The following is a 20,905-nucleotide window of genomic DNA, read 5'->3' on the forward strand; positions in this document are numbered from 1 at the left end:
GCGTTGACTCTCGGAGAACCCCATCTGCGGCCTGCCTCGACCTGTGTTCACAAGTAACAACAGTGGCTAACAGTTACTGAATGCTTACCACGGGCCTGGTGCTGGTCTATGCACTTAACAGGTCTTAACTCATTTAATTTATAGGTAAACCTTGATAACAGGTCTTAACTCATTTAATTTATAGGTAAACACTGAGACAGTCCCAAGGCTTAGCATCCCCACTTAACAGACAATTTGAGGCTCAGAGAGGGGCAGGGACTCACCTGGGGTCACAGTCTTAAATCACTGGGAGGGCTGGTTAAAAGCCAGGTCTGAGGGCAATCCTGGCTTCTATTTGCTACCCCAAGGTAGTCCTTCTCAGAGTATACATTAGACACTAAATAAATGTTTGATGAAGATGCTTGACTACTGCCATGTAATGGAAAGATCCCTGTCGTAGTCCAGTTCTACCCCAACTCCTTGTGTGTCCTTAATAGAGTCCTTTTCTGGCTGGGCGTGATGACTCATGCCCATAATCCCAGCACTTTGGGAGGCCGCGAATGGATCACCTGAGGTCAGGAGTTTGAGACCAGCCTGGCCAACATGGTGAAACTGTGTCTCTACTAAAAATACAAAAAATTAGCCAGGCATGGTAGTGGGCACCTGTAATCCCAGCTACTTGGCAGGCTGAGGCAGGAGAATTGCTTAAACCCAGGAGGCGGAGGTTGCAGTGAGCCAAGATCGCACCCTTGCACTTCAGCCTGGGCAACAAGAGTGAAACTCCGTCTCAAAACAAAAAAAGAGTCCTTTTCCTTCTTTAGCCTCAGTTTCTCTGGCTGAAAAACAGAAATGATAAGTGAAGGCCCAGATATTAAATGCTTGGAGGTGAATCCAAGATCCACCTCCAGATAATTCCATTGAATTATCTTGGATACCTTTTTGTTGTTGTGTTTTGCTTTGTTTTGTTTTGAGACGGAGTTTTGTTCTTGTTGCCCAGGCTGGAATGCAATGGCACCATCTCGGCCCACGACAACCTCCGCCTCCTGGGTTCAAGCGATTCTTCTGCCTCAGCCTCCCGAGTAGCTGGGACTACCGGCATGCACCACCACACCTGGCTAATTTTTTTTTTTTTTTTTTTTTTGAGACAGAGTCTTACTCTGTCAGCCAGGCTGGAGTGCAGTGGCGCCATCTCGGCTCACCGCAAGCTCTGCCTCCCGGGTTCATGCCATTCTCCTGCCCCAGCCTCCCGAGTAGCTGGGACTACAGGTGCCCGCCACAACGCCCGGTTAACTTTTTTTTTTTTTTGTATTTTTAGTAGAGATGGGGTTTCTCCACTTTGGTCAGGCTGATCTCAACTCCCAACCTCAGGTGATCCGCTCGCCTCAGCCTCCCAAAGTGCTGAGATTACAGGCGTGAGCCACCGTGCCTGGCCTATCTGGGATATCTTGAAGGATCTTGGATTTCTATTTCTACATATACCTGCCTTTCATGACTTGCCTGGGGAGGCCCAATCTGTAACGAGACCTCAGGGTCTCCCAGCCCTTCCCCCAACCTACCCACAAAACCTCTAAGAGCACTCTAGAGAGAATCAGCTGCATACAGCCCAGCTCCACCGCTCCAAGGGACAGAGAAAAGTCCCCTTCCCTGGGGGTAGCTGCATGATCCTGCAGGTGCCTAGGTGGTGGTGCCTAGGTGCCACCTCGCTTCACCTGGCTGGGGAGTGGCTCCTAGACCTCAGCTCAATGCGCATCACTTCCCCTTCTCATCACCCAGGCCAGCCCAGATATCACCTCCAGCTCCACTGCCCCCAGATGGAGTCACCTGAGTACCCAATTCCTCCCAAGCTCAGAAACAGTGTCCACTGCCTTCCCACTCCTTTCCATTCAGAGTCTGTCCCCTTAGTGCTGCCCCCTCATCTGTCACACCTGGGCTCTTTCCCTTACTTGGGCCACTGACCTGAGAAGCAGGGTCTGTACAGCTCCAGCAACACTCTCCTCTTCCTCCAGAATTCTCCAGATCCTCCTCAGCTTCTTGGCTCTGGTGCTCATCTCAACACAGCAGGGTCTTCTTCCATCAGGCCAAGGTGGGGGTAGGAGAAGAATTGGGAACAGGGACTCCCCTAGGTTCTCAGGGTACAGTCAGTCAATCTAAGCCTGTATCCAACAAAGACACTGACCCCTGGGGTACAAGGAAGGGCTCCAGGCCCAAAGGCAGGAGGATTAGGCTTTAGCTCTTGCTCACAGCCTGCTGAGACCTGGGGCAAGCCCCTGTCCCTCTTTGGGCCCTCAGGTTTGCAATTTGCAGAATGAGGAAATGGGTTCCTCAATCTACAATCACCTGACTATAATAATATTTTGCCTTTATATACCGCGTGGGTAAATTCCTGAAAGTAAACTAAGCTGTTTTCACCCCTGGATCTCATTTGATCCTCCCAACAGCCTGTTCGCATTTACAAATGAGAAAGCTCAGTTCCCTAAGGGAACAAAATTACCCAAAGTCACACAGCAAGCTGGAAGCAGAGCCTGGGTGCAGTCCTTGAATCCTGATCCTTCCCTGGTCCTTTACTCTCTATGATGCTGGGAATCTGCCTGACTTCCTCTAACCTGTTGTCCCATTTGTAAAAGGACTGTAAAGCTGTCCCATTTGTAAAAGGACTGTTGTGAGGACTGAATTAGGAGAGGCGATGAAGAGGGTCATTCCTTCTGAATCATAAAAGAAAGGACCACAGAACGACGACTGGACCGTTAGGTTACTATTTATTACGCTTATCTTCGCTCAGGCGCCCCCACGTGTCGATCCCGAGACTCTCGGCTTGCGCAGGCGCTCTTTGGTGTTTACAGCGGCCGCGAAGCCCCGCGTTTGCGCGTGCGCTTCCCGCCCGGGACCGCCCAGAGGTCCCGGACTAGGGGCGGACTAGGGGCCGCTCTGCCTCGCGCCCCCTAGTGGTTGTGGCCACTCTGTCACCACGGCTCCTGGGGCCTCTGTCGGCTCCACTTTGGTTGAGACGTCTCCACAGCCCAACAACGGAGGCGATCTGAGGAGAGGCAGGAGAAAATACGGCGCGCTCGGCATCGTCCTTCTGACCGGGGACTCCAGCATCTCAGTCATCGCGTCACCAAGCCCCAGGTGCAGGTTCTGGCATCCATCACGGCAAACTGGAAACCGCGGTGAATTCCACCGGAATGGCGCGCGCATTGCCACATGGGAACTGTAGTTCTTGGCTAGGACCTTTCTGGGGCTGAGCCGCTGGAAAAACTACATTTCTCAGGAGCTCAAGAGTCAGGCTGACAGAAAGGGGGCCCGCGGCATGTTGGGAGATGGAGTTTGGGGGGTTCGTGCTAGCAGGGAAACAGTGAAGCAATGGAGCCAAGTGTTCTGAGCCTGGGCCTGTGGGTTTGAGTTGGGCAGGAGTTACACAGTAGCTCTTATAAGAGAGGAGTAGCATTGTTGCGGCTTTTAGAAAGAATGCTACTTATTAGTTGTGTGATCTGAGCGATCAAGACAAATGCCCCTTTATCTTTTTTATTTATTTATTTTTTGAGACAGGGTCTCTCTCTGTCTGTCAGGGTGGAGTGCAGTGGCCCCAGAACTGCTGGCCTCCCGCCTCACCCTCCCAAAGTGCTGGGATTATAGGCGTGAGCCATCAGGCCTGGCCAGATGCCTTTTTATCAACTACGATGGACCTTAAGGTTAAGGTTAAGGAAACAAACGTTGCCCACCTCAGGGCTCAGCTGGCATGGCAACTTCTTAAATTTCTACTGCTGCCAGAAAAACCACACTCTTACTAAACCCCTAGCAATAGGAGCTATCAGGCAAATTGTCAGACTCTTCTTTACTGAGATTTACAACTCAGACCACTACAACGCTGATCGACAGAGGACAGGCCTTACAAACATTCTTTCCTGATAAGTAACTGCAGACCTCAGGCCAGTTTCAGCAAGCTCATAGAGACTGCACGCAAACTGTGTTTGTGTCCTATAGTTCACCTTATGATGCAAAGAACCAAATTCCACCTCACTTTAATGCAAAAACCCCATCCCAAAGTGAACATGGAATGTATGTTACAGGTGTTTACCCATTGTGCATGCACTCACGTCCCCTCATAAATATGTATAGCTTTTCCCCAAAACCTGCTGAATATGTATGATTATTGTGAAATACAGACCCTGTGAGTCATAAACCAGCCTAGGCCGGGAGTGGTGGCTCACGCCTGTAATCCCAGCACTTTGGGAGGTCAAGACGGGCGGATCACGAGATCAGAAGATTGAGACCATCCTGGCTAACATGGTGAAACCCCGTCTCTACTAAAAATACAAAAAAATTAGCTGGGCGTGGTGGCAGGCACCTGTAGTCCCAGCTACTCGGGAGGCTGAGGCAGGAGAATGGCATGAACCTGGGAGGTGGAGGTTGCAGTGAGCCGAGATCGCACCACTGCATTCCAGCCTGGGCGACTGAGCGAGACTCCGTCTCAAAAAACAAAAACAAAAAACAACCAGCCTGCCTTTTCCCTATACAAAGAGAGAGCACCTTTGGTACCTGCAGGAGAGTGTCTCTTTTCAGTTTGCAAACTGATGTCACTAATGAAACTGCCCTCTACTATTTAGGCATCCTGGTGTTCTAGATGGTAGCAGTCTGCACCTCTCACAGGGCTTCCTCTTCCATCACTCCTCAGAGACTGTATTCACAGGGGTCACCTGTGTGTGAGATGCAGTTTGTCTTTTTTGGGGGGAGGGCAGGGGCTGTTCGTTTGTGGTTTTTTTTTTTTTTTTTGAGACGGAGACTTGCTCTGTCATCTAGGCTGGAGTGCAGTGGCATGATCTGGGCTCACTGCCAGCTCCGCCTCCCGGGTTCATGCCATTCTCCTGCCTCAGCCTCCTGAGTAGCTGGGTCTACAGGCACCCGCCACCACGCCGGGCTAATTTTTTTTTTTTGTATTTTTTTAGTAGAGATGGGTTTTCACCGTGTTAGCCAGGATGGTCTCGATCTCCTGACCTTGTGATCCGCCCACCTCGGCCTCCCAAAGTGCTGGGATTACAGGTGTGAGCCACTGTGCCTGGCCTTGTTTTTGTTTTTTTGGGACAGGGTCTCATTCTGTTACCCAGGCTGGAGTCAAGACCATTGTTCACTGCAGCCTGGACCTCCTGAGCTCAATCTATTCTCCCACCTCAACCTCCTGAGTAGCTGTGATTATAGGCACACACCACTACACCTGGCTAATTTTTTTTTAATTCCAACTTTAATTATGTTTTGCCTTTTTTTTTTTTTTTTTTTTTTTTTAGATGGAGTCTTATTCGGTCACCCTGGCTGGAGTGCAGTGGCACGATCTTGGCTCACTGCAACCTCCGCCTCCCAGGTTCAAGGGATTCTTCTACTTCAGCCTCCCAAGTAGCTGAGATTACAGGCGCACACCAACACGCCCAGCTAATTTTTTTTTTTTTTTTTTGAGAAGGAGTCTTGCTCTGTCGCTCAGGCTGGAGTGCAGTGTCGTGATCTTGGCTCACTGCAACCTCTGCCTCCTGGGTTCAAGAGATTCTCCCGCCTCAGCCTCCTGAGTAGCTGGGATTACAGGTGCTCACCACCATGCCCAGCAATTTTTTTTTTTTTGTATTTTTTTAGAGACGGGGTTTCACGCTGTTGGTCAGGCTGGTCACGAACTCCCGATCTCCTGATCCACCCACCTCGGCCTCCCAAAGTGCTGGGATTACAGGCGTGAGCCATCATGCCCGGCCTAATTTTTGTATTTTTAGTAGAGACGGGGTTTCACCGTGGTGGCCAGGCTGGTCTCAAACTCCTGACCTCAGGTGATCCCCCTGCCTTGGCCTCCCAAAGTGCTGGAATTACAGGTGTGAGCCACCGCGCCCAGCCTAATTTTTTGTGATTTTTGTAGAGACAGGGTTACGCCATGTTGCCCAGGCTGGTCTCAAACTCTTGAGTTCAAGGGATCCTCCTGCCTTGGCTCCCAAAGTGCTGGGATTACAGGCGTGAACCACCCCACCTGGCCTCAAACTCCTCTTTGGAAAAAAAGTATGGGCCACAGATTCTACCGTGGCTGTTGTCTCTTTCCCAGGTTCGTCCTCAACCATGGTAAAATAAATCTCTAAACTGATAGAGACCTGTCTCAGGTACTTTTTGGTTTACAAAATTGTATTAATAGGCCGGGTGCAGTGGCTCACGCTTGTAATCCCAACACTTTCAGAGGCCAAGGCATGGGGATCACTCGAGGCCAGGAGTTCGAGACCAGCCTGGCCAACATGGCGAAAACTTGTCTCTACCAAAAATACAAAAATTAGTCAGGCATGGTGGTGCACACCTGTAATCCCAGCTACTTAGGAGGCTGAGGCAGGAGAATCGCTTGAGCCTGGGAGGTGGAGGTTGCAGTGAGCCGAGATTGTGCCACTGCACTCTGCACTCTGGCCTGGGCAACAGAGTGAGACTCTGTCTCAAAAAAAAAAGCAATTTTTTAAAAATTATATGAATAAGAATGAGGCCGGGTGCTGTGGCTCATGCCTGTAATCCCAGCACTTTGGGGAGGCTGAGATGGGCAGGTCACTCGAGGTCAGGAGTTCGAGACCAGCCTGGCCAACATAGCAAAACCCTGTCTCTACTAAAAATACAAAAATTAGCTGGGCATGGTGACACGTGCCTATAGTCCCAGCTACTCGAGGCTGAGGCAGGAGAACCGCTTGAACCCGGGAGACAGAGGTTGCAGTGAGCTGAGATCATGCCACTGTACTCCAGCCTTGGTGACAGAGTGAAACTCCATCTCAAAAAAAAAAAAAAAAGAAAAAGAAAAAGAAAAAGGAAAACTCTTGCCTGGAAGATCTAAGTCACTAAATAGACAGGGTTTATAATGCAGGTACAGAGATCCAGGTAAGGAAGTTTTGAACACAATAGTCCACATCTATCTTATTTTTTCCAAAGAAACAGGACTGTAGGTCCTGTGGCAGTCCAGAACTGATGCCAGCCCCTTTATACACAGTTCTGCTTTGCTTTGAGCCTATCAAAATATTGCTTCATTTAAATTTCACCTCATCTCCACCCCCTCCCAAACCCTGTAAAACTATCTTCCTTTGTGCTTAGTGGGACACTCCTTGGTTTCTCCAGTGTGCTGTCTGTCTCATTACAAGGGGACAAGAAACCTGACTTCATCAAACCATGGGTTTGTTCCTTGGTGGTCTTGGCTGATTGGGCTAGGACAGCCTGAAATACTGGGGTCCTCCAGGTCTGCCACAGACTCTCTCTTTACTCTGCACACTTTTTTGGGATGACCTCATTCACTTCCATCCATATGCTTATAGCCCCCAAACCTCCAGCTCAGGCCTTCCTCCTGCCTCTAGGACATCTCCCTCTGGTCGACTCACAAGTTCCTTAAACTAGGTGTGTTCAAAACTGACTTTTTTTTTTTTTCTGACTCTTTGGTTGGAGGGCAGCTACTCCTCACTGGGCCAGGTCCCTCTTCACCCACTGCCCACAAACTGCGTCACATTGAATCGGCTGTTTTTCACATAGATCAATATCCTAAAACCTTAGAAAGCTGGGAGGATTTCAAGGTGGGGGAAGGTAGAAACTGGGCCCGATTTGCTCCACCCCCTCATCCCTGTCTCTTGACAAGGGGTTGGGCCTCAAGGTAGAGGCTGCAGAGGAGGTCCCGCCTTTCTACCCCTTCTCCTGATCTGAGCTCTCATGGTCTCCTACCTTGAAGACTTTCTAGTCAGTTTCCCCACCCCCTCCAGTCTTGATCCCTTCTTGTGTCTTGGGAATTTCACAGCCACCTCTCTTCTCTGATCCTGGTGGCTTTCTCCTGGGGTCAGCTGAGATCTCTGCAGAGGGGCAGCCTGTGGCCTGTGCTGCTGGGAGGGGGAGTACTGTGACAGGAAGCTTCCCTGTGGCTGTGCCTGGTTTTCCTTCTAACACTTCTTGAAACCAAACACACTTCCATAGAGGGTCTAACTTCTTTGTGAGGGGATCCTCTTGCCACTTCATCCCAATCCACCTCTGCCACGTCTCATACCAAACAAATTTGTATTCCTTTTATTCACATGACTTTGACCCGGCTTCTTTTAAAATAATATGGGGTCATCTTCCTCTCTCTTGCCTTTTTTTTTTTTTTCCTAAGATGGAGTTTCACTCTGTCACCCATGCAGAGTGCAGTGGCACAATCTCAGCTCATTGCAACCCCTGCCTCCCAGGTACAAGTGATTCTCCTGCCTCAGCCTCATGAGTAGCTGGGACTACAGGCATGCACACCGCCATGCCTGGCTAATTTTTTGTATTTTTAGTAGAGATGGGGTGTCACCATGTTGGCCCAGCTGGTCTTGAACTCCTGACCTCAAATGATCCACCTGCCTTGGCCTCCAAAGTACTGGGATTACAGGCATGAGCCATTGCGCCTGGCATTTTTTGCCCATTTCAAAGCATTTTCCACATTAGCCAATATTGAATGATGCTTGATTCTTCCCTTGGAGGGAGGAAAGGTATAATTTCAGTTCACTCCATTCCAAACACTGTTTTCCCTTTAAGGTGTCAACCTAAATAACAGAGAGGCTCTTTAAAAGAAAATGACGTTTATTTGGGAATAGAACATCGCAATGGGAATACACATGCTATAGAAACCAGTGTGTATTCAGGGAGGTAAATGAAGACAAATGTTTTCAAAGGGAAAAAATGAGGAGGATTATATAATTGTTTTGAAATAATTATGCTTGGCTACAGAGATCAGGTGACACCAGTCTGGGGTTAGCCAGGCAGTTGCTGGGCAGATTCCCTCACAGAAGTATTTTTATTTTTTTTAATTAATTATTTTTTTCTTTTTTTTTGTGGAAGGTTGCAGGTTGTGGTTTTTATAGTCGTTTGTGATTGTTTTTCTTTTCTTTTTTTTTTTTTTTTTTTGAGACAGAGTCTGGCTCTGTCGCCCAGGCTGGAGTACAGTGGTGTAATCTCAGCTCACTGCAACCTCCACCTCCTGGGTTCAAGCGATTCTCCTGCATCAGCCTCCCGAGTAGCTGGTATTACAGGCGTGTGCGACCATGCCTAGCTAACTTCTGTATTTTTGGTGGAGACAGGGTTTCACCATGCTGGCCAGGCTGGTTTCGAACTCCTGACCTCAAGTGATCCTCCTGCCTTGGCCTCCCAAAGTGCTGGGATAACATGTGTGAGCCACTGTGCCCAACCTGTGATTGTTTTTCTTTTTCTCTTTTTTTTTTTTTTGAGATGGAGTTTCACTCTTGTCACCCAGGCTGGAGTGTGATGGCACGATCTTGGCTCACTTGGGTTCAAGTGATTCTCCTGCCTCAGCCTCCCAAGTAGCTGGGACTACAGGTATGTGGCACTACACCTGGCTAATTTTGTTTTTGTATTTTTAGTAGAGACGGGGTTTCACCATTTTGGCCAGGCTAATCTCGAACTCCTGACCTCAAGTAATCCACCTGCCTCAGACTCCCAAAGTGCTGAGATTATAGGCGTGAGCCACCATGCCTGGCCTGTGATTATTTTTCTTAGGAGGCATATAAGCATGACAATTCTCTCTTCATATCCTTCCCTGACTGTACTGTCAGGGTTTTTTTTTAAGTTAATTAATTAATTAAGCTGCTAAGTTCTAGGTAATTTGTGTTAAAATAAATTATTAAAATTAATTGATTAATTTGTTTTTTGGAGATAGGGTCTCACTCTGTCGCCCAGGCTGGAGTGCAGTGGCACGATCTCAGCTCACTGTAACCTCTACTGCCTGGGCTCAAGTGATCCTCCCCCTTAGCCTCCTGAGCAGCTGGGACTACAGGTGTGCGCCACCATGCCTGGGTAATTTTATAATTTTTTGTAGAGACAGGGTCTTGCCATGTTGCCCAGGCTGGTCTTGAACTCCTGGGCTCAAGCAATCCTCCCACCTCAGCCTCCTGAAGTGCTGGGATTGCAAGTATGAGCCACCACACCCAGCCTTGTTTTTTTTTAAATACTAGTGACTCTGTTTTGTTATTGCTGTTTTTTTTTTTTTTTTTTTTTTGAGATGGAGTCTTGCTCTGTCGCCCAGGCTGGAGTGCAGTGGCGCGATCTCGGCTCACTGCAAGCTCTGCCTCCTGGGTTCACGCCATTCTCCTGCTTCAGCCTCCCGAGTAGCTGGGAATACAGGTGCCCGCCACCACGCCCGGTGAATTTTTTTTTTTTGTATTTTTAGTAGAGATGGGGTTTCACCGTGTTAGCCAGGATAGTCTAGATCTCCTGACCTCATGATCCGCCTGCCTCAGCCTCCCAAAGTGCTGGGATTACAGATGTGACCCACCGCGCCTGGCGTTTTTTGTTTTTTTTTGAGACAGGGTTTCCCTCTGTTGCCCAGGCTGGAGTGCAGTGGCGTGATCAGGGCTTACTGCAGGCTTAGCCTCCTCCTGGGCTCAAGTGATCCCCCCACCTCAACCTCCCAAAGTGCTGGGATTATAGGTGTGGCCCACCGCTCTGGGCCAAGTGACTCCATTTTGATTCTGGCAACTTTCATAAAATAATAGTGAATAGTGGGTGCATGTGGTATGCACACAAGGTCAGGGAGTGCTGAGACCCCATTAGCAACTGCTATGGTCTGAATGTTGGTATCACCCCAAAATCCATACATTGGAACCTGATACCCAATGTGATAGTATTCAGACATGGGGCTTTGGGGGAATGATTAAATCATGAGGGCTCCACCCTCATGAATGGAATTGGTGCCCTTATAAAAGAGGCTCAAGAGAGCTTCCCAGGCCTCTTCTACCATGTGGGAATAGAGAGAGAAAGCATTGTCTTTGAAGCAGACAGCAGCCCTCACCAGACACTGAATCTGTTGGTGTCTTGATCTTGGACTTCCCAGCCTCCAGAAATGTGAGCAATAAATTTCTCTTGTTTATAAATGACCCACTCTAGGGTGTTTTATTATAGTAGCCCCAAAAGACTAAGACAGCAGCTGGGCGCGGTGGCTCACGCCTGTAATCCCAGCACTTTGGGAGGCAGGTGGATCACAAAGTCAGGAGATCGAGACCATCCTGGCTAACACAGTGAAACCCCGTCTCTACTAAAAATACAAAAAATTAGCCGGGTGTGGTGGTGGGCACCTGTAGTCCGAGCTATTCGGGAGGCTGAGGAAGGAGAATGGCATGAACCTGGGAGGCGGAGCTTGCAGTGAGCCGAGATTGCGCCACTGCACTCCAGCCTGGGCGACAGAGAGAGACTCCATCTCAAAAAAAAAACAAAAAACAAAAGACTAACACAGCTACAGCTGAACCCACTTTCCCCATACAATGGATGTTTTTAACCATTTCAGACTTTTAAACTGTTTATTTTTTACCTTTAGTAGAGATGGAGTTTTGCCATGTTGCCCAGGCTTGTCTCGAACTCCTGGGCTCAAGTGATCCTCCTGCCTTGGCCTCCCAAAGTGTTGGGATTACAGGGGTAAGCCACCACACCTGACCTGTTTAGTTTTTAATTCTATTAATATATTAGTTTATCATATTTAGTGGGCTATTGGTTATGGATATAAATAACTAATTAAAAAGAAGCATAAAAATAAACCTGCAAATTTACCTCAAGCTGATTACCAGATTCTTGCATTTATCTGCTCAAAACTCATATCCAGATGTCACTAAGGCTGCAAAACCACGGCTGGAAGGAAAAAAAAGTAGACATGATGATCATATCTCATTCGGTTTTTCATATACTGAGAAGAAAGCCAACCTGCCCCTAAAGGTGTCATTTGTGAAAACTGTTTGCAAACAGCAGTCTGAACGCTTAATCTCATCATTTATAATAGAAACAGAATATGGCTGGTTGAGGTGGTTCATGCTTGCAATCCCAGCGGTTTGAGAGGCCAAGGTGGGCAAATTGCTTGAGTCCAGGAATTTGAGACCAATCTGGACAACATGGCAAAAACCTTTCTCTACAAAACAAACAAACAAAAAACAAAACTTAGCAAGGTGTGGTGGCACATGCTTGTGGTCCTAGCTGCACGGGAGGCTGAAATGGGAGGATTGCTTGATCCTGGGGGTGGAGGTTGCAGTGAGCAGAGATCACGCTACTGCACTCCAGCCTGGGCAACAGCGCAAGGCCCTATCTCTAAATAAATAAATAAATAAATAAATAAAAAGCTTGGTGTGATGGCATGCCCCTGCAGGACCAGCCACTTGGGAGACTGAGGCAGGAGGATCACTAGAGTCCGGGAGGTCACGGCTACAGTGAGCTATGACCACACCACTGCACTCGATCCTGGGTGACAGACAGAGACCCTGTCTCAATTAAAAAAGAAAAAGAAGGCCTGGCACGGTGGCTCACGCTTGTAATCCCAGCACTTTGGGAGGCCAAGGCGGCCGGATCACAAGGTCAGGAGATCGAGACCATCCTGGCCAACATGGTGAAACCCCGTCTCTACTAAAAATACAAAAATTAGCTGGGCATGGTGGTACGCGCCTGTAATCCCAGCTTCTCGGGAGGCTGAGGCAGGAGAATCACTTGAACCTGGGAGGCAGAGGTTGCAGTGAGCTGAGATCGTGTCACAGCACTCCAGCCAGCCTGGGCAACAGAGTGTGACTCCATCTCAAAAAAAAAAGAAAGACAAAGAAACAGAATATAACATTAGAAACAAAAATAAACCTGTCGGGTTTTAAGAAGTATTATGAAGTATTTCAGACATATACTTACAATGTCAGGACACATAGATCCAGCTCCTTCTTTGAACTGCATTGGATTCTGTCTTATGAATGTACCATGATATCTGTAACCATTCATCGTGTTGCACACTGGAGTGCAACTGCTGGGTCCAAGGATGTGCATATATATCAGTGTGTAGATGGCCAAATTGTCCTAAGAGATTAAACCAATTTACACTCCCACCAGCAACGAACAATGGACTCCCTTTTCCCCACGTTCTCACCAACTCTGAATATAGGCATGCATCACTTAACAACCAGGATACACACTGAGAAATGCATCGTTAGGTGATTTCATCCTTGTGTGAACATCATAGTGTACTTACACAAACGGAGGGTATAGCCCACCACACACACCTTGGCTATATGATATAACCTTTTGCTCCCAGGCTATAAACCTGTACAGCATGTACTACACTGAATACTGTAGGCAACTGTAACACAATGGTTTGTATTTGTGTATCTTAACATAGAAAAGGTATAGTAAAAATACAGTCTTATAATCTTATGGGACTGCTGTCTTATCTGCAGTCTGTTGCTGACTAAAACATCCTTATGCAGTGCATGATTATATCTTGCAATGTCTTAACTTTTGCCAATATGATGAGTAAAAAAATGACCCCTCATTTGTACTTTAACTTACATTATAATTTTTTGTGGTTAACTTTTATTTTCCTTTCTTTTTTGGGGGGCATGCAAGATCAGTGAGTTTTCTTTCTCTTCTGATGATGAAAGCCATTGCTCATTTTTATATTGCGTTTTCAGTTTGGTTGATTTGTAGAAGTTCTATCTTCTGGATTTTACTACTTTGTTTTTCTGGTTTTTGTTTTTGTTTTTTGAGACAGAGTCTCACTCTTGTCGCCCAGGCTGGAGTGCAGTGGAGCGATCTTGGCTCACTGCAACCTTTGCCTCCTGGATTTAAGCAATTCTCCTGCCTCAGCCTCCCGAGTAGCTGGGATTACAGGAGCGCACCACCACGCCCGGCTAATTTTGTATTTTTAGTAGGGATGGGGTTTCACCATGTTGGCCAGGTTGGTCTCGAATTCCTGACTTCAGGTGATCCACCCACCTGGGCCTCCCAAAGTGCTGGGATTACAGGCATGAGCCACCACGCCCGGCCTACTTTGCTTTTGTTTGTTTGTTTTTTGTTTTTGTTTTGAGATGGAGTCTTCCACTGTTGCCCAGGCCAGAGTGCAGTGGTGCGATCTCGGCTCACTGCAACTTCCGCCTCCTGAGTTCAAGTGATTCTCCTGTCTCAGCCTCCCAAGTAGCTGGGACTACAGGCGTGTGCCACCATGCGCAGCTAATTTTTGTATTTTTAGTAGAGACAGGCTTTCACCATGTTGGTCAGGCTGGTCTTGAACTCCTAAACTCAGGCAATCCACCCGCCTTGGCCTCCTAAAGTGCTGGGATTACAGGTGTGAGCCACTGCGCCCGGCCTCCTAAGATGATGTCATTCTTTTTTGAGTGAGGTTTGAAAAAAAAAAATTGTGGTAAAACATAAGTAACACAAAAATTGCCTTTTTAACCATACTTTAATTTTTTATTTTTAAGAGACGGAGTCTCACTCTGTCATCCAGGCTAGAGTACAGTAGTATAGCCATGGCTCACTGCAGACTCGACCTCCTGGGCTCAAGTGATTCTCCTGCTTCAGCCTCTCAAGTAGCTGGGATGACAGGTGCATGCCACCATGCCCCCACTAATTTTTATATATTTTGTAGATATGGGGTTTTCCTGTGTTGCCCAGGCTGCTCTCAAACTCGTGGGTTCAAGTGATCCACCCACCTCAGCATCCCCAAGTGCTAGGATTATAGGCATGAGCCACTGTGCCTGGCCACTACTATTTGTAAAACTTTTTCATCACCCCAAACAGAAATTCTGTAAACATTAAGCAATATTTCCTGGTTCCTCTTTTCCCCCTAAGCCCTGGTAACCTCTAGTCTACTTTCTGTCTCCATTAGTTTGTCTATTCTATATATTTTATTTTTTTAATTTTAATTTCTTTTTTGAGATGGAGTCTCGCTCTGTCGCCCAGGCTGGAGTGCAATGGCACCATCTCGGCTTACTGCAACCTCCGCCTCCCAGGGTCAAGCGATTCTCCTGTCTCAGCCTCCTGAGTAGCTGGGATTACAGGCGTGCATCACCATGCCTGGCTAATTTTTGTATTTTTCATAGGGACGGGGTTTCACCATGTTGGCCAGGCTGGTCTCGAACTCCTGACCTCATGATCTGCCCACCTCAGCCTCCCAAAGTGCTGAGATTACAGGCGTGAGCCACTGCGCCCAGCCTTGTTTTATTTTTATTATTACTATTTTTTGGAGACCAAGTCTCCCTCCGTTGCCCAGGCTGGAGTGTAATGGTGTGATCTTGGTTTACTGCAACTTCCGCCTCCTGGGTTCAAGCAATTCTCCTGCCTCAGCCTCCCTAGTAGCTGGGACTACAGGTGCCTGCCAACACACCTGGCTAATTTTTGTATTTTAAGTAGAGATGGATTTTCACCATGTTGGCCAGGCTGGTCTTGAACTCCTGACCTCAGGTGATCCACCTGCCTCGGCCTCCCGAAGTGTTGGAATAACAGGCATGAGCCACTGAGCCTGGCTATTCTGTATATTTTATACAAGTGGATTTATAAATCTGTCCTTTTATGTCTAACTTATTTCACTTAGCATGTTTTCAAGTTTCATCCATGTTGTAGTATGTATCAGAATTTCATTCTTTTTTATGGCTGAATAATATTTTGTTCTATGTATACACTCATTTTGCTTATCAATTCATCTGTTGATGGACACTTAACATTGTTTCCACCTTTTGGATATTGTGAATAATGCTGCTATGAACATGGGTGTATGTCTTACTCTGATTCCTGAGGCTGGGTAATTTATAAAGAAAAGAGGTTTATTTGATTCACAGTTCTGCAGGTTGTACAAGAAGCATGCCACTAGCATCTGCTTCTGGTGAGGCCTCAGGGTGCTTCCACTCACTGTGGAAGGTGAAGGGGGGCCAGGGTGTGCAGAGATCACATGACAAGAGGGGAAGCAAGAGAGTGAGATGGGAGGGCCAGGCCCTTTTTTTGTTTTTTTCTGAGACAGAGTCTCCCTCTGTCACCCAGGCTGGAGTACAGTAGCGTGATCTTGGCTCACTGCAACCTCCACCTCCTGGGTTCAAGCGACTCTCATGCCTCAGCCTCCCAAGTAGCTGGGACTACATGCACTTGCCACCACACCTGGCTGATTTTTTTTAAATTTATTTTTTTTGTATTTTTAGTAGAGATGGGGTTTCACCATGTTGGCCAGGCTGGTCTCGAACTCCTGACCTCAAGTGATCCACCCGCCTCAGCCTCCCAAAGTGCTGGGATTACAGGAGTGAGCCACTGCTCCAGGCCTCCAGGCCCTTTTTAAACAATCAGTTCTCTGGGAACTGACAAAGTAAGAACTCACCACTCCTGCCCACCCAGGGAGGGCATTATGTCTTCATAAGGTTTCTGCCCCCATGACCCAAGCACCTCCCATTAGGCCTCTCTAACACTGGGGATCCAATTTCAACATGAGATTTGCAGGGTACAAACATCCAAACTATAGCAGCATACAAATATCTGTTCAAGTCCCTGCTTTTGATTCTTTTGATCTTGTGGATATGAACCCAGGAATGGAATTGCTGGATCATATGATGGTTGTACGTTTAACCTTTTGAGAAACTTCCAAACTATTTTCCACATCAGCTGCACCACCAGCCATTCCCACCAGCAATGCATGAGGGTTCTATTTTCTCCACTTCCTCCCTGACACTGTTATTTTATTTAAAAAAAATTACAGCCATCTCAGTAGATATAAAGTGCTAGCTCATTGTGGTTTTTTATTTGCACTTCCCTACTGATGATGTTGAGCAATTTTTCACATGCTTATTGGCCATTTGTATGTTTACTTTGAAGAAATGTCCATTTATTTATTTTTGAGACAGTGTCTCAATCCATCGCCCAGGCTGGAGTGCAGTGATGTGATCGCTGCTCACTGCAACCTCTGCCTCCCGGGTTCAAGTGATTCTCCTGCCTCAGCCTCCTAAGTAGCTGGGACTACAGGCAAGTGCCACCACACCCAGCTAATTTTTGTATTTTTAGTAGATATGGTGTTTCACTATGTTGGCCAGGCTGGTCTTCAGCTCCTGACCTCAGGTGATCTGCCTGCCTTGGCCTCCCAAAGTGCTGGGATTACAGGCATGAGCCACCGTGCCTGGCCTGAAGAAATGTCTACTTAAATCCTTTGCTTGGCCAGGTGTGGTGGCTCGTATCTTTAGTCTCAGGAGGCTGAGGTGGGAGGATTGTTTGAGCCCTGGAGTTTGAGGTTACAATGAGCTATGATTGTGCCATTGCACTCTAGCCTGGAGAGCAGAGTGAGACTCTGTCCAAAAAAAAAAAAAAAAAAAAAAGAGGAAGAAGCAAAGTGTGGAAGTGTGTAAATGCTACTCTTTTTCTGTGGGATTTTTTGTTTTAGACAAGGTCTCACTCTGTCACCCAGGCTGAGTGCAGTGGCATGGTCACAGCTCAATGCAACCTCTGCCTCCTGAGCTCAAGTGATCCTCCCACCTCAGCCTCTGGAGTAGGTGGGACTACAGGCACGTGCCACCATGCCTGGCTAAATTTTGTATTTTTAGAAGAGACAGGGTTTCGCCATGTTGCCCAGGCTAGTCTCAGACTCCTGGGCTCAAGTGATCTGCTCGCCTCAGCCTCCCAAAGTGCGGGGATTACAGGCGTGAGCCACTGTGCCTGTTCCCCTTTGTGTTTTATGTGTCGTATATGCATAAATATTTCTGGAAGCATACACTCTGTAGTGTTAGTGGTGATGCTTTTAGAGGAGGAGACTGGGAAAGTGGTGTGTGTTAGCCACAGTGATGTATCCACACCCATTTCTCTTTTCCAGGGAATATGGAAAGACGACATTTCTCAACCTTCCTAGTAGATGTGATGTCACCAGTCGGAATTGGGCAGAAGAATGTATCACTTCAGTCCAAGGCAATTAAGTGTTAGTGTCAATCTTTTCCCTCTCCCCTACTCCAATCTGAGCAGTTGGAATCAAATAACTGAGATTATGGTGATGTCAGAAGGATTTAAGTCACTGCTGGGGGAGAACAGCACACCATCATTGTCTAATGTGGGATGAGTAAGAAATAAGCCTTTGTTGTGTTAAGCGACTGAGATTTGGAGTTTTATTTAGTATCCACATGTGGTGGATTAAAGATGGCCAGACTTTTTTGACATTCCTTTTTAAATTTTTTTTGAGACAGAGTCTCGTTCTGTCACCCAGGCTGGAATGCAATGGCACAATCTCGGCTCACTGCAAACTCCACCTCCTGGGTTCCAGCGATTCTCCTGCCTCAGCCTCCTGAGTAGCTGGGATTACAGGCGTGCGCCACCACATCCGGCTAATTTTTGTATTTTTAGTAGAGACGGGGTTTCACCATGTTAGTCAGGCTGGTCTCAAACTCCTGACCTCAGGTGATCCGCCCGCCTTGACCTCCCAAAGTGCTGGGATTACAGGTGTGAGCCATCGTGCCCGGCTTGACATTCCTTTCATTGAAAGCTGGGGCCTATGTCCCCTCTCCTTCAATCTGGGCTGGTCCGTGACTGCTTTGGTTAATAGAATGCAGAGGAAGTGATGTGTTCTAATTTCAGGGTCAAACCGTAAGAGACTGGCAGCTTTCATACTGTTGGATGCATGTTTTGGGATGCCTCCCTCTCAGAATCTAGCCACCATGCTCTGAGAAACCTAAGCCATGTGAAGGGGCCATATGCAGGTGCTTTGGTTTGCAGCTCCGACCCTCTAGCCAATAGATGGCATCTCCTGCCAGCCAAATGAGTAAGCCATCAACAGTAACCCGCCCAGCTGAGTCTTCAGGTAACTCCAGTCCTGGTATGATCACAGTCACATAAGCCACTCAAAGTGAGAATCACCAGTTGAGTTCAGCCAACAGTCATGGGCAATATTAGAAATCACTGTACTGCCAGGTGCGGTGGCTCACGCCTGTAATCCTAGCACTTTGGGAGGCTGAGGTGAGCAGATTGCCTGAGCTCAGGAGTTTGAGACCAGCCTGGGCAACGTGGTGAAACCCTGTCTCTACTAAAATACAAAAAATTAGCCAGGTGTGGCAGCGTGTGCCTGTAGTCCCAGCTACTCAGGAGGCTGAGGCAGAAGAATTGCTTGAATCCGGGAGGCGGAGGTTGCAGTGAGCCCAGATTGCCAAGATCATGCCTCTGCACTCCAGACTGGGAGACAGAGCGAGACTCTGTCTCTGGAGAAAAAAAAAAAAAAAAAAAAGAAATCACTGTAACCACAGACCAGCCTGTCCTATCCTGATCAATATGAAGGTGTGAGGCAAACAGGCTCACTTTTGTACTATTTCAATTCTTTGCTATGTGCATGTGATTGGTTTTCCAATTTAAAAAATAGCTACTTTTTTTTTTTTTAAACTGAGTCTTGCTCTTTCACCCAGGCTGGAGTGCAACGGCACGATCTCAGCTCACTGCCACTTCTGCCTCCCAGGTTCAAGTGATTCTCCCCGCTCAGCCTCCCAAGTAGCTGGGATTATAGGCACCTGCCACCACTCCCGGCTAATTTTTGTATTTTTAGTAGAGACGTGGTTTCACTATGTTGGCCAGGCTGGTCTCGAACTCCTGACTTCAAGTGATCCACCGCCTCGGACTCCCAAAGTGCTGGGATTACAGGCGTGAGCCACTATACGCAGCCAAAAAATAGCTACATTTTTTATTTCAAAACTTCTAAGCACTGGACCATGCAAACTTTGTTTTTTTCTTTTTGATACACAGCAACAGCAATTTGTTTACGGATTACCTATTCAGTTGGTGCCAAGCCTGGTTCTAGATGCTGAAGACAGAGCCTAGATCAAGATTGACTTGGTCCTGGCTTTCCTGAAGTTCCCAGCCTGGTAGAAGAGACATAATAAACAACTAGCAAACACAGAAATGTGATTCTTTCTGGGAGTATTAGGTGCTCTGAAAGGAAGAACAAGGGTGATGTGATAGACGCTGATTGGGATGGGAGCTTTTTCAGATTGGATGACAGGAAAGGTCTTCTGAAATCCGCCTGGTATGTAAGAGCTAGCCCCTAAAAGTTGTGGAGGAAGAGCACTAGGAGGGGGGTGCAGCCAGGGCAAAGCCTCCAAGGTGGGGCTAAGCTTGGCAGTGGGATTTCAGTGCAGTGAATAAGGCTAAAGAGTAGGAAGAGGTAAGATCAGTGATGTGGGCAGGGGCCAGATCAAGCAGGGCCTTGAAGGCCATGGTAAAGGGTTTGGTATTTGCTTTGACTATGCTGGAGAGCCTTTCAAGGGTTTTAAGCAAGAGGAACTTGAGATGACTTCAGGTTTTTGTTTTTGTTTTTGAGACAGAGTCTTGTTCTGTTGCTCAGGCTGGAGTGCAGTGGCGCAATCTTGGCTCACTGAAACCTCTGCTTCCTGGGTTCAAGCGATTCTCCTGCCTCAGCCTCCCAAGTAGCTGGGATTATAGGCGTGCGCCACCATGCCTGGATAATTTTTGCATTTTTAGTAGAGATGGGGTTTCTCCATGTTGGTCAGGCTGGTCTCAAAGTCCCGACCTCAGGTGATCTGCCCACCTTGGCCTCCCAAAGTGCTGGGATTACAGATGTGAGACACCGTGCCTGGCCTGATTTAAGTTTTTGAACAATCACTCTGGCTTCTGGGAGATGCCTAACCCAGGTGCACTTTTTTTTTTTTTTTTTTTTTTTTTTTTTTTTTTTTTTGAGATGGAGTCTCGCTCTGTCACCAGGCTGGAGTGCAGTGGTGCGATCTCAGCTCATTGTAACCTCTGCCTCCCGGATTCAAGCAATTCTCTGCCTTAGCCTCCTGAGTAGTTGGGATTACAGGTGCCCACCACCAAGCCTGGCTTTTTTTGGGGTATTTTTAGTAGAGATGGGGTTTCACTATGCTGGCCAGGCTGGTCTTGAACTCCTGACCTTGTGATCCACCTGCCTTGACCTCCCAAAGTGCTGGGATTACAGGTGTGAGCCACCGCGCCTGGCCTCCCAGGTGCAAATTTTAAATTACATTTTAAGTACTTTAGGGCCAGGTGCAGTAGCTCATGCCTGTAATGCTAGCACTTGGGATGCTAAGGCAGGAGGATTGCTTGAGCCCAGGAATTAGAGACCAGCCTGGGCAACATAGTGAGACCTTGTCTTTACAGAAAAATTTAAAATGAGCTGGGCGGCTGGGCACGGTGACTCACGCCTGTAGTCCCAGCACTT

The 20,905-nt window shown here is 47.6% G+C and overlaps 1 protein-coding gene and 1 long non-coding RNA gene across 3 annotated transcripts in view; one reads left to right on the top strand and one right to left on the bottom strand.

Annotated features, from left to right (window-relative positions):
* STARD10 (StAR related lipid transfer domain containing 10) overlaps nt 1-2,724 on the bottom strand; it is a 38,938-nt gene extending 36,214 nt beyond the window's left edge. The window contains exon 1 of the mRNA XM_063693365.1: nt 1,936-2,724. The gene's annotated coding sequence lies outside the window, so the exon portion shown is untranslated. The remainder of the gene's footprint in view (nt 1-1,935) is intronic.
* On the top strand, nt 2,724-19,601 carry LOC129525603 (uncharacterized). Of its 2 annotated transcripts, XR_008670003.2 has the most exons (4): nt 2,724-3,105; nt 17,552-17,653; nt 18,304-18,526; nt 19,456-19,601. It is a non-coding gene; the product is annotated as an uncharacterized lncRNA (long non-coding RNA). The 2 variants fall into 2 exon arrangements; XR_008670004.2 differs by lacking the exon at nt 18,304-18,526.
* The last annotated feature ends 1,304 nt before the right edge of the window (nt 19,602-20,905 follow it).

This window comes from Gorilla gorilla, chromosome 9 (assembly GCF_029281585.2).
Source record: "Gorilla gorilla gorilla isolate KB3781 chromosome 9, NHGRI_mGorGor1-v2.1_pri, whole genome shotgun sequence".
Lineage (NCBI taxonomy): Eukaryota > Metazoa > Chordata > Mammalia > Primates > Hominidae > Gorilla > Gorilla gorilla.